We start from the raw sequence: 12,782 nt of genomic DNA, 5'->3' as shown, positions 1-12,782 counted from the left end.
AAAACTTTTGCGATCGATTGTTGCCTTCGTTGTGCTTCAGATGGCGTGCAAATACCTAATAAACATCCAACGTATGGCATCGTCAATGTTTTGCTCCAAACTTGGAGCTGAACCGGTTGCCCCACTCTGCTCACGGAGGTACATATACATATGTGTGTGAGCGTGTGGCAAATGAAGAGAAAGAGAATGAGACGGAAATAGAGAATATGCCCCATGAGAAAGAGTAAAGGCAAAAAAGAGAGTTCCATCTTAGTGTGTGTGTGTGTGGGGCAAAGAGTCTCGCTAAGCTTGGAGCTCGGTAGATGGCTTAATTAATTATAGTATATAAGATTGTGTATATATTTGGATACGCCCCTCGACTCAACACTTTTATGCATAATTTCCCCCAGCTTGATTGGCTGATGACTCCGACTGACGATCACTCAAGTGATCGTTCGCTCATAGATCATTAAACAATTTGTTTTTTACTATTGCACATTTTGTATTTTAGACTCCTCCCTCTGATGGGGGTTTGTTGTCTTTTTTTTTTTTTGTGGTTCGTGATTGATTTTTTAATTATCATTTTTGCTTATCAGTTTTGGCTGATTAAGTCAATTTGTAATTTAAGAAAATGTCAACGAACAAAACGCAACAGAAACAATTTTAAACATCTTCTTGTAGAAGAGATTCCCCACAGGTACCCAGAAGTCCATGTCGATGTCGTTGTCCATTTCCAGGTTCACGTCCTCGGGCAAAAAGCGATACACTTAAACTATGCCAAGAATTTGCTGTGCTTTGGCCAATATGGCCAATGCCTCTAGAGGATTTGCCTGGTGGGCCACTTGTACGAGTATTTCACCATGTCCTTAAATAGATGTTCACAAGAAAATGCTGCTGGCTGCCGTTGGCTGTTGGCTGCTGTTGCTGTTGGCCACGTGCAATGACTAACAGATCCATATCCATCGATACACTCTCCAACGGAGAGTTGGGGCTCCCAGTTATTGCTGTTGCTGTTGCTAGTGCTGTTGATGTTCCTCCTCCTGGACAATGATGATGATGCATTCCAGCTTCGATTTTTCTATCCATCTCTTGAAATGGTCATCGTTGCCTTTTCCAGACTGGAGGCAGCGCTTGTCGCCAGCTTGTCTCTTCCGCGAAGAAAAACGACAAACAGAACGGTCAAGACGAATCGGAGGAGGATGAGGATGGCGATCAGACCGAGCATGAGCTTGAGTCGAGGTTCAAGTTGTTGCTGCGATTCCTGATGTCTGCATTTAATTAAAAAATAATAAAATAAACCGCAGTCTATGAGTCTATGTCTTTGCTTCTTCTTCTTTTTTTTAGTAGGTACCTGCCTAGGCTACCTAATGATTTAAATTAATCATAATGACTGTCAAAATAGAACATTGCCTTTGCCTCTATAAGGTCCGTCTACGCAGCGGGCCCACAAATGCACATGGAGAAATCTTTAAGGGAATCACTCTACTCCTAGTTACTTCTAGATCAATAGATATTAGAGAGTAACCAAACTAATTCATATGGAACTTCTTCTTAAATAGAATCATTAAAACTGATTTGATTGACTTCTAATCTCAACCATGAACTGTATGAATTAATATTTGAGCCAGACCATTAACTGGATGACTAACTACTGTTTATGTACTTATATTTTAGTCATAGTTAGTAATCTATGTAAAGTAAGTTTACTGTCTCCCTTTTAGTTTTCTGTTTTTTAGTTGTGAATTTAATTCGTTAGCCTTCTTCTTAGTGCTAATAAGAAAAAGGCAAAACTAATATCCATCTTCTTAAAAAGATTTATAATATTTTCAGTATTATTATAATTACAAATGTAATTATCTTCAAAGAGCTTTTGGAAAACCATTGAACTTTGTATTTAAAATAAGATAAGAATGAATTTCAGAAAAGGCTTTGAAATTCTAAACTGAAATTATTCCAAAAATTAAAAAATTTTATACAACTCTACAGATATTTTTTAGAAGAGTAATTATAAAGTAATGAACTAAACAACTTTAAAAATTTCCACTGGTCGCTAAGGGAATGGCTGTTATGATTGTGAGACTTATTTTTTCTCTGCCTGTAAATTTTATTTTTACTTAATAACAGTTTTGTAAATAAATTCAATTAATTTAATTAAGATATAAACTCAGATTTTGTCTGCTTGGTATACTCAGGGCAGTGGCTGGTCTTGATTTTGAGAGGAAATAGTTTTGGTAGTCGAAATTTCATGAGTTTCTTTGATGTGAAATATCCTTCTGGGGGGAGTCAATATTTCCCCCATTCACTTACCAAAGATCCGCTAGTTATTCAGAGCCTTGTAAGGTGTCTATTTGTTTTTATTATTTGGAGTGTTGACTTGAAACCTCTTAAATTAAAAATGTACGGAATTTTCTATGTTTTTATCCCCTGGAAAATCTGTTTTCATATGAGCCAAGAAATGAGTTTTATGTGAAGAAATCTCAATTCTATTCAAAGCTCGTCAAATTTTAAAGAATTTCTAAATGACTAATTGAGTTTTTATATACAATATAATTGCAAATAGGCGAGAATATTGGAAATATTTCTTATTTTAAGCTAGATTACAGCAAAGAATGAAAAATATACATTCGAAGTCTTAAAAATTTGACAAATTCTTAAAGGTATTTCAAATCAAATTCAGTTCTTCACGATAATTTGAAATGGTTGTGAGATTTAACCAACATATTTAGCCTTTTAAGGAGGTTCAATAACAATCTCTTTGTATTTGATTTGATATTTATAATTATATTCGATTAAATTATATAAATAATATAATATTTGTTGATTTCTTAGCCAAAACAGTTTTTAAGATAAACATTTTTAATAAGATTTCAGTTATGGCAATCAATTTGAAGTCACAATAAGTCAGAGAACATTAGTAAAAGAGAAAGAAATCCAAATGCAACTATTAACATAAAACTGTCTAGCTAATTAATAATATTGTTTAATTTTTGCATGTTGCATGCATTAAGCAAAAAACTTTTCCCATGACATTTTCCTCTCTGTGTACAAGTGAAGTCCGATCGAATGTTGCAATAACAATCTCCTACTCCTGCTGACATTTCATCATACTCACACGGGTCCGTTCGGTCTGAGGTTCAGTTCAGTTCGGCTCCGATCTGTTCTGTTCTGTTCTCACAATTGTAGACGCGTTTTGTGCAGCGCTTACTAATTGGTTGCATCCAAGAAAGAGAGGAGGATGAGGTCCCTCGAATCTGGCTCCAATGCGGCTGTCTTTCTAACTGCACGTCAGTTTGTCTAGCCTGGCCTGGCCTGGCCTGGCATGGTTGGCCAGGTTGGCTGCAAGCTCAGCTGGGAACAACATCAGCAACAGCTACAACAACAACAACAGCAACAACTTTTTTTTTTTTTTGCTACCCATACATTTTCCTAGGAATTTATCTTTAACATTTCTAATACTTAATTATTTGCGTGAGTTTTTTCTTAGCATTTTACGTGCATTTATTTCTCGATTTGCCCAACATCTCAACATGACCACCTCCTGCTCCACTTTGGATTTATGTAATCCTGCATCACCTTTGCCAGATCATATATCTATATACACAGATACAGATACATATATAAGTGTATACATATATATTGAGTATATCGTGTCTCCTATATCTATCTGTCTATGCAAGTGTTGATATTTTTATCACAAAATGTTTGTTCCATTTACCATTTCGAACATTTTTGATTTGCTGTTTTTTGTTTTGTTTTTGGTTTTTGTTATTTAGTTGCTGTTGTTGTTGGTTTGCTATTGCCCATGTAGCTTCGCTTTTGGTAGACACTATTTATAGACTTGCTTGGGTCTACATATATTGCTATAAGCTATAAGCCAAAGTGTTTTAAATAGTCTAAATATGTAAATTTTCGTCTTTTTTAGTGCAAACGTGAAATGGTTTTGTTGTTGTTGTTTTTTTTTTGTTGCTGTTGTTGTTTTATTTTTATATTTCTACAATAAAAAGATTTGTGGAATTTTTTTGTTATGATGATGAAAATTGGATTGAGAATTGCAGCAAGGAATCCCTACGAAGAGGTTGACTTCTCCATCAGGAATGATGTTAATAATAGGAAGGATTTAAAGTGTTAAAATACAAATAAAGTATATATATGTATGTATTATATATTGAACATATACATATATCTAATGTGTACTATGAAACCATAGAAAATTATCGTCCATCTTAATTAGATACATATATTGAAAATTAGATGTTTAATGGGAAACATATTTTGTTACGACTATTTCTATTAATTCTGAAGCAATTCCAGAAAAAGCTTCTACGTAGAATTGTTGCACAACTCAGTCATCCACAGAGACCTTTACATCCCGACAATTAAGTGCGTGATCCGGAGGACCTCTCCAGGCTAGAAACCCATGATAATGAACTAGAACTCAAACTCAACTGAGCAGATTAGACGTCTGAAAAAAAGTGACCCACTTGACCAGAGACGGACTCATAATTCAACCCCCATTTCATGATTACCTTAATCTTTTAGCAAATATTGTGCATATTGTCCTTTTAGGATAGATAGTAAATATAAATATATTAATAAATATAATAAAAAATGATGTAATTGTCATTTTTCAATTTTAAACTCTTTTTTAAAAAATTAATCAGCTATTAGATGTTACTTTACTATTACATAAATTATAAACGTATTATAACCCATTTTGAATCAAATTTCTATTGAAAAGAAAACTTTGCTAATGAAAATAAAATTAAAATGTTTCAAGCTCTGCCAAAAACGAGAGTTTTCTAATTGTAATGAATACTATTCATTCAGATAAAGCCTAAGTATATTATTTATTATCCAAATTTAGTTCATTGCTAAACCATTTCACATTATTTAGGCCAGGGTCAAAGAGGAAATATCTGCGGTTTTTCTTTTAAATCATAACTTTAGCGAATATTTTTGAAAAAGTAGTCAATATAGGAATTTGATGTAAAAAATGGGTCTGGACATTAATTTTGTCATACTTTTCTAGATAGACGCCAACCAAAAGAAATTGAATAGAGAATCAGGTAAGATTAGTATTAAATGACAAAAACTGTATCGTAAGAAAGCTTTTAATTACACGATATTAACAATTTAATCTTTTAACAATTCATAAGTTAAAAAGATAATTTTAAGTCTTTTTCGATTGTTCAAAATCAAAAATTCATATAATTTACTAAATGATTAAGGATTTTTGTATCTAAAACCAAAATCCCTGCAAATTTGATCAAGTTCTAACTAAGAAGTTCTAAAAAGCAAAGTTTTTAATAATATTAAGAACTTGGATAATAAGTAAAATTAATTTCGTTGATTTTTTCGGCCAAAATATTAGATTTTGAATAAAAGATCTTTCCAATAAAATGAAGAAATGAATGAAATCAGGAAGAAGAAATTGTCAAATTTATTCGAATGACTTCAAAGTATCCATATGCGAATATTTGTGAGTTACCATTTTGGAATTAATCAATAAATTTTGATTATAAGATAAAGTAAAGTCTAAAATGTCATAGTAGAAGTTCACATTATTTTAGCCGATCATGGGGGTATGCTCCACCGCTTCATCATGGAGTCAACATCATTATAAAACATTCACAACCTTATCTATGCTACTTACAAATGCAAAACAAACTCCCGTCAGGTGTCTAATTGGGCGCTGGGGTGACAATGAACCACTTAACCACAAGCCTTCGACAGTGAACACCTTGGAAACCACAAATCTGTAGTCCAAAGTGCCAGGACTGAGGCTCCTTCACTTCTTCGATATCTTTCGATTTCCAATTCAAACAGTTTGCAGAAAGAGAAAACCGCCAACGCCAAGAAGAAGTCCAAGTCGAACCAATTGCCAATTGGTTTTGCCAGTTTTGTTGTTTTTGTAAGTGTGTTTTGAGATTGTTTGGGTTTTTGGTTTTTGTTGTTGTTGTTGGTGCTGCTGGGTTTTTTTTTGGCTCATGAATAACGCATAAGGAATCTGAGGATCAGGATCAGACGAGGATCGAGTTCAAGAAATGCCTCTTGTCAGACAAAAACTTGTTGTCGTCGTTACAATTTAAATAAAATGGCCAATCGATGGATGGAAGGAAGGAAGGAAGATGAAGGGCCATTTGGGTGAATCGAAAAAGGGGTTAAGTCGTCACCTTCCACTGCTTCTTGTGGGCCACATTGAGGTCCGAAGTACCGTATGGCTTACAGGAAACAAAAGCACCGCTACAATCATAAAACGATTAAATTAACAGGTAGGTCGTGACCATTTCACCTGATTACAGCCCTCTTCGCCGGCGAGGAATCAACTCATTTGCATGCATTGTGAGCGATTCTGGTTGTGGTGACAAGTGCAAGCGGCGGAAGTTCAAACCTGATGGCCTGATGGGTCCGGTTCCCCTTGTGTGTCCACCCACCTTTTGCCCTCGACTCGCAGCCCATCGAAACTCACACACAATGCCTTAGAACTTCCTCGCATTTCCAGCATTTTAAGCAGTCAATATTTAATTATAATGATAAAATATTTTGTGCGTGCTTTGCATGGAAGTTACCCCTTGCGACTGACGTCAGTTTCATGTGAGTTCAAGTTGCCCATTTGGTAGTCCAAAGATCGAGAGTGGGAGTCCAAGTCGGAGCCAGCAGTTGGGTCTGGAAGACTTGAAGTCTTAAAGTTGCGTCTGGTCAACAAATTAGAACAGAATTATCCCACGCATCTCGGATAATGTACGCGAAATACTTGATCGATTGCCAGCGATCAGCTAAAGCAAAAACTGACATCAAATCGCCAGTTAGCTGGGCAGACAGCAAACTGAAGGCAGAGAAAAGGAGGTAGGTGCCTCCCCACTCCAGGCAGACGGTCCGGGACACAAGCCACAACCACTACCAGTGGCAGAGACAACGGCAAACAGCAGCAGCAGCGGCCACAGCAGCTTGGGATCGACAATTCGATCCGTTGTCGATGGCACAACAAATTTCAGCGCGTAGAACGGTAACTTATTTTTTATACTCGGATACCCCGAATCCAATGTTAGTCCAAGGGTATATCAGGCAAAGCCAAGGACAATAAACCAAGTCGAAATTTAATGTGACTGAAAGTGGAATCAATACAAATAGCTGTTGATTCGTTATAGATACCAACAAATAGAAATTTACTTGATCTCAAAGAAACTTTCTAGATCTAAACTTAAATTTTAAATATAGTTTATTTAGTTACATATAAGCTTGATATCCTTGCAGGTGAAAGAGTTTTTCGCGGCAGAAGGATACAATTATGATCTTGAGTGAGGAAATTATGTGTATGTCAGTTGGCAGTTGGCCACGTAGAGAAGAAGATGATGAAGAAGATGTTTCCGACCCCATAATGGCCCCAGCATGAAAAGCAATAAACAAATGAATAGTTGAAAATCTTTAAATATCAAACAGAGAAATGTTAATTATAATTCATTAATTCATTAATGTATATATCGATCTCTTATTTTGCATTATAAGATTGCTTGATCCCCACGGTTTTTGGGCTCGGATTCTGCATTTAAAGTTCTCATTTTCTGAATGCCTAAAATGGATGAATAAATTTGATATCGGATTGAAATTTACTTGTTATCTTTTCCCTAGAAGGTTAATTTATATTACTAATTTGTTATATGTAAAGTCTTAATTCAGAAATTAAAATTGATTTAATATGTCTTGATCCTTTGAAATGTTAAGCTCCTTTGGTAAGGAATTCAAAGTGCTCAAGTTTAAGAAATTCTTCCCTTTTGCTTCAAGTAGCCTCTTTGCCATTTATAAGTAATCTCCTGGGTCGAGTTTCTATTAATCTTTGGCAAATTCTTGCTTGTTTTTTCCACTTATTGTCAAACGATGGAGCTGCTGCTGCTGCTGACGAAGAAGCTGGTGGAGGAGTTGAAGGAGTTAAGTCACAAAGCTTGTAGCTTGCAGCGATGTCTCCAGGTTGGCTGTGATAAAATGTGCGTAAGTGATCAGTTCGGTTGGGTAGACAACGACTTGGACTTGGAGTGGGACTCGGAGTTGGAGTTGGTCTTGGGTTTGGAGTGAGACTTGGTCTTTGCGTTGGGGTTAAAATTCTTCAACTTCTGCAATGATGATGATGATTTTTTTCCCATTTTTTTTGTGAGCTTCAACTCTCTCGGCAGTTGGTAGCATTTTAAAATTACAAAGTATGTAATTTCAGTGAAATCAAGCGCTCATATGAAAATTCCACAGACTGAAGCTGATCGAATCGATCGAAATGCAATTGTGGAGCATTTTTAATTTGTGCACTTTTGCCTGGAAATCAGAGCAACAGATTGGTAATGAGGCCGGGCAGAACGAAGAGGGCAGCAGTGTGCGGAAGACAACCATGTTCGACCTTATCGTGCCCACTGTGCACACTCACAGACACACACACACATACACACAGACATCTGTACCCATGGTAGTAACAAGAAAATGTCAATTCTGCGCACGTCGCATCCCAAGGCATCCCAATCAGTCTATGGCGTTTCAGGTAAGGCACACACACACACTGGACGAGAACAAGGAGGAGCAAGGAGTAGAAGCATCACCAGCATCAGGCTACCAGCTCGTCATCATTATCTCTGCGCTCTGCCAACATCACAAATAATATGAAGAAACAAACAAAACGAAAACTTAAAACAAACAAAACGAAAAAAAAAGCAAAAGAGAAAAATAAACCATCGTCCAGCAGGCAGTCAGCCAAGAGTAGCCAGGGCCAGGGCCAGGGCCAGGTCGAGGCTGCAAATAAACTATTTCAATCAATGCGTTTGAACGAAGGATCGTTCAGGCATTCTGCCAGTCGATCGATCGATTGTATTCGCATGCCAAAGTTTGGTTTCTTTTCTTTTCTCTTATTTTCTTTTCATTTCTTTTGTTTTTTTTTTTTTTTGTGGCCTGCTTTTCTAAGGATGACTTGTTGCGGTACTAAAGGTTGGTTGGGGGAGATCAAAATCGTGCCAAAAACCAAAGGATTCCAATCGAAGTTCTTTTGCGAGTTCTTTAAATAAATAAAAATCAAATGATTAGCTCACCTCTCACTTTACCCAAACCCAAAAATTTGTAACTAAACCTAAAAATGTTATTGGGACTCGTGGAAATCTATAAGTAAAAGTTGTACTATATACATTATATCCTATGCAAAATGAAATCAATGTTTATACATTTTTAAAATATTTGTATAATATTCAGTGGAAAGTTATTTTAATAGAGTAATTCTGAGTAATTGCAATAAAGCTAACCAAGAGCTAATATTCAATTGAAATTTTGCATATTCACTTTTCACTTGAAAACTTTTTTTAAGTTTCATGGAAAATGTTTAAGTTTGCTATTGAGAAAAAGGGGCATCCTATTAGCAAACTTGATCAGATTCGATTGATAATGAAGGTCCTTCATCTCTGAATTGGGCATTGAATCTTCTGTTCCAACTGTCCTTTTTGCATGCTACGAGAATCCTGTGGCCAAAAACTTAATTCTCATTTGGATAACATAAGAATAAGAAACATAAAGAGAAAATAGTATTTTTCCACATTGATTTTAATATATTTATACCCTTGCAAAAAGGGTATATTAATTTTGGTCAGAAGTGTGCAACGCATAGAACGAAGCATCTCCAACTATACAAAGTATATATATTCTTGATCAGCACGACGAGACGAGTTCAACTAGCCATGTCCGTCCGTCCGTCCGTCCGTCCGTCTGGATCAACGCAAACTCCTCCTAGACCGTAAGAGCTACAGAGCTGAAATATTGCACGTAGGCTTGTATATACTGCAGGCGTTGTATATCTCGGATTCAGCCGGATCGGACCACTATATCATATAGCTCCCAAACAAACCACAAAGTCACGAACAGTGACTTTTCTCAATAACTTCGTTATTTTCTATGCTATTATCGTGAAACTTAATATTAGAGAGTTTATTACGCTTATAAACTACTGTGCCAAATTTGATCAAGATCGGATGACTATATCATATAGCTCCCATAGGAACGATCGGTCGCAAACATTGACTTTTGTAAATAACTTCGTTACTTTTACCGCGATTGCTTTCAAATTAAACATTTGTTAGTTTAATATATCTGTTAATGACTGTGTCGAATTTGATAAAGATCGTGTGACTATATCATATAGCTCCCATTGGAACGATCGGGCGAAAACAGTGACTTTTGTAAATAACTTCGTTACTGTTAACGTGATTGTTTTCAAATTAAACATTTGTTAGTTTAATATATCTGTTAATGACTGTGTCGAATTTGATAAAGATCGTGTGACTATATCATATAGCTCCCATTGGAACGATCGGGCGAAAACAGTGACTTTTGTAAATAACTTCGTTACTTTTAACGTGATTGTTTTCAAATTAAACATTTGTTAGTTTAATATATCTGTTAATGACTGTGTCGAATTTGATAAAGATCGGGTGACTATATCATATAGCTCCCATAAGAACGATCGGTGGAAAACAGTAACTTTGATCAATATCTTCGTTATTTCCTACGATTGTAGGCTATTTCTTCGCAACATAAGCCTTATAATATAAAACGTTCTTCCACAATGATGGCTAATAGGTAAGGAAAGAGTTACCAAAAAGTTGCAAGGGTATACAAACTTTGACGCGGTCAAAGTTAGCCCCGGCCCTCTGGTTTTTAAATTGATTACTAGTTCACTTGGCTCAGAAATCACCCTTTCATATGGATATAGCGATAAAATTTCAGTTGTGCATATAAAATATAAAATTTCAGAAGAAATCTTAAGTATTTTGTGAGAAATACTGAAAATTGTTGTTTTAATTTTTAAATATCCTTTAGTATTGCGAGTTGATACCTTCAAATTGGCCATCAGAATACCTAGGAGATCGTTGCCTTTATCCTGTTTTAATACCAATCTCTTTAAAGGATTTTCAGATATGTTTTATTAGGCGATTCGCCGCTGACTCTTATTATCCTTCCAGATAGAGGTCTTCTTCAGCGCCTTCAGGTTGCCTTTTTAGCCGTCAATATGAATCAGTAAGTTAAAGCGTATGTATGTATACTAGAATAAGACTAGACTTTTTTTTGTCACCTATGAATCTACTCTTCATTATTATTTATTCAAACTTCAAACCAAATACAGCTAAGTAAAAACCACAAGTATTTTTGTATTTATTATTATATCTATCTTAATCTATTCGATTTGTTAATTGATTATTCATGATAGTAATATGTACCTACAAATCAAACAAAGTTTGATTTGATTTGTGATTTTTCACAAAAATTATTCCGATGTGGGTTGATTTCGACTATTTTTGGATTCTCTTTTGAAATTAATCATTGTATCTCATACTAAAATCATAAAAATTTTTTGGGAATAATCGGGTATGAATTCGACAATATGAGCTTATCAAAATTTGGGTTGTTAAATATTTCAAACAAAATTCATTTTTTTTTTTTAAATTTAGCACAAATAAATGATTGTAATAATTCGAGGGTTCTGTCTACTTGAGTAAAAGCTGCAAAAGAACTTGGCCTAATAGATCTTTGTTAATCATAGCCAAACAAACTTTGCGAATAGTGTGATAGTTTTTGACCTTAAATATTTCTTAAATAATTAAGAAAAAATAAATATGAAATGGCAATCTTTAAAATTTCTATTAAGTATTCTTAGACATGCCAAATTATACTTATATTTATAAGAAATGCAAGTAACTACTTTAGGTAGGAAAAATGCATTTTAAGAAAACTCTAAAGAGTAACTTTTCATGTGGGATTACAATTTATGTAAATTAGTAATATTAAAAATAAATGAAAATCAAAAACTTTCCACAAACACAAAGGCAATTATTAAATGATTTTCAATTATATTCAATATCTCCCTGAATTGGCTAAGTAAAATGTACTTGAAAGTTTTTCCAGGTTATTATTGAATAGGTTTGTTGGCTTCCCCTATATACCTGGTGTCGCCAGAACGCGCCGTAGGATCAAGGCACTAACCATAGAACACATAGATGGGACAAACTCATGTTTTTTTGATTGCAAACGCTAGCCTAGTCATGGAACCCCAGAGAACTTCGGAAAAACCCGAACGCTTGTACTCTCAATGAGAGCGTAAAGTGGGGAGAAGGCCAAGCAGCACAGACTACAGAACGACGAAGGCACGCCTATGTCGCTTGTGATTTCGTTCTGTCTATGTATGTGTACACTCGTCGGTACATGCTCAGGCTTCGTAGTGTGTGTGTGACGTGAAGTTGTACAACATCGCATTTCAATAGTTCGCTCGACCAAAATTTTTAATTTTCGACAAAACAGCGACAATGCATTGGCATCAGCTTCGAATGTAGCCCGGTGGCTGTGCCAATAGAGTGTTCCTTTGGCGAATATCCCTGGTTCAAATCCCAACTCCAATGACGGCAACGAAGGTTTTTCTTTGGCACTCATTCATTTCCGAACCGCCACAGCCATCGGTGCCCACCCTTACAATTGTGAGGCCTCATCATACACAACGAAGCTGAAAATTTCTCCTCCCTCAAAACAGTCTTCAAGCGACATTAGAGACATCTGCCAAGCAATAAGCTTTCTATTGCGTTGCATCCTGACACAATTCAGATGGTTTAATCATTAAACTTTAATGGAACCTTATCTCTCACTTGCGGCTTTGATCGCGTCATGGAGCCACACTCTGCTCGCATATTTAGGAACTGCTTCACATAGGTCCCTTTTGTAAATGTAATTTTGATAATAGTTCCACTTTATGGTTAAAGAACATATTATTTGGGTAGAAGATGGGTCACCTCCAATAC

The sequence above is a fragment of the Drosophila tropicalis genome, unplaced genomic scaffold, assembly GCF_018151085.1.
Source record: "Drosophila tropicalis isolate 14030-0801.00 unplaced genomic scaffold, ASM1815108v1 contig_593, whole genome shotgun sequence".
NCBI lineage: Eukaryota > Metazoa > Arthropoda > Insecta > Diptera > Drosophilidae > Drosophila > Drosophila tropicalis.
Note: the sequence above shows the minus strand (reverse complement) of the source record.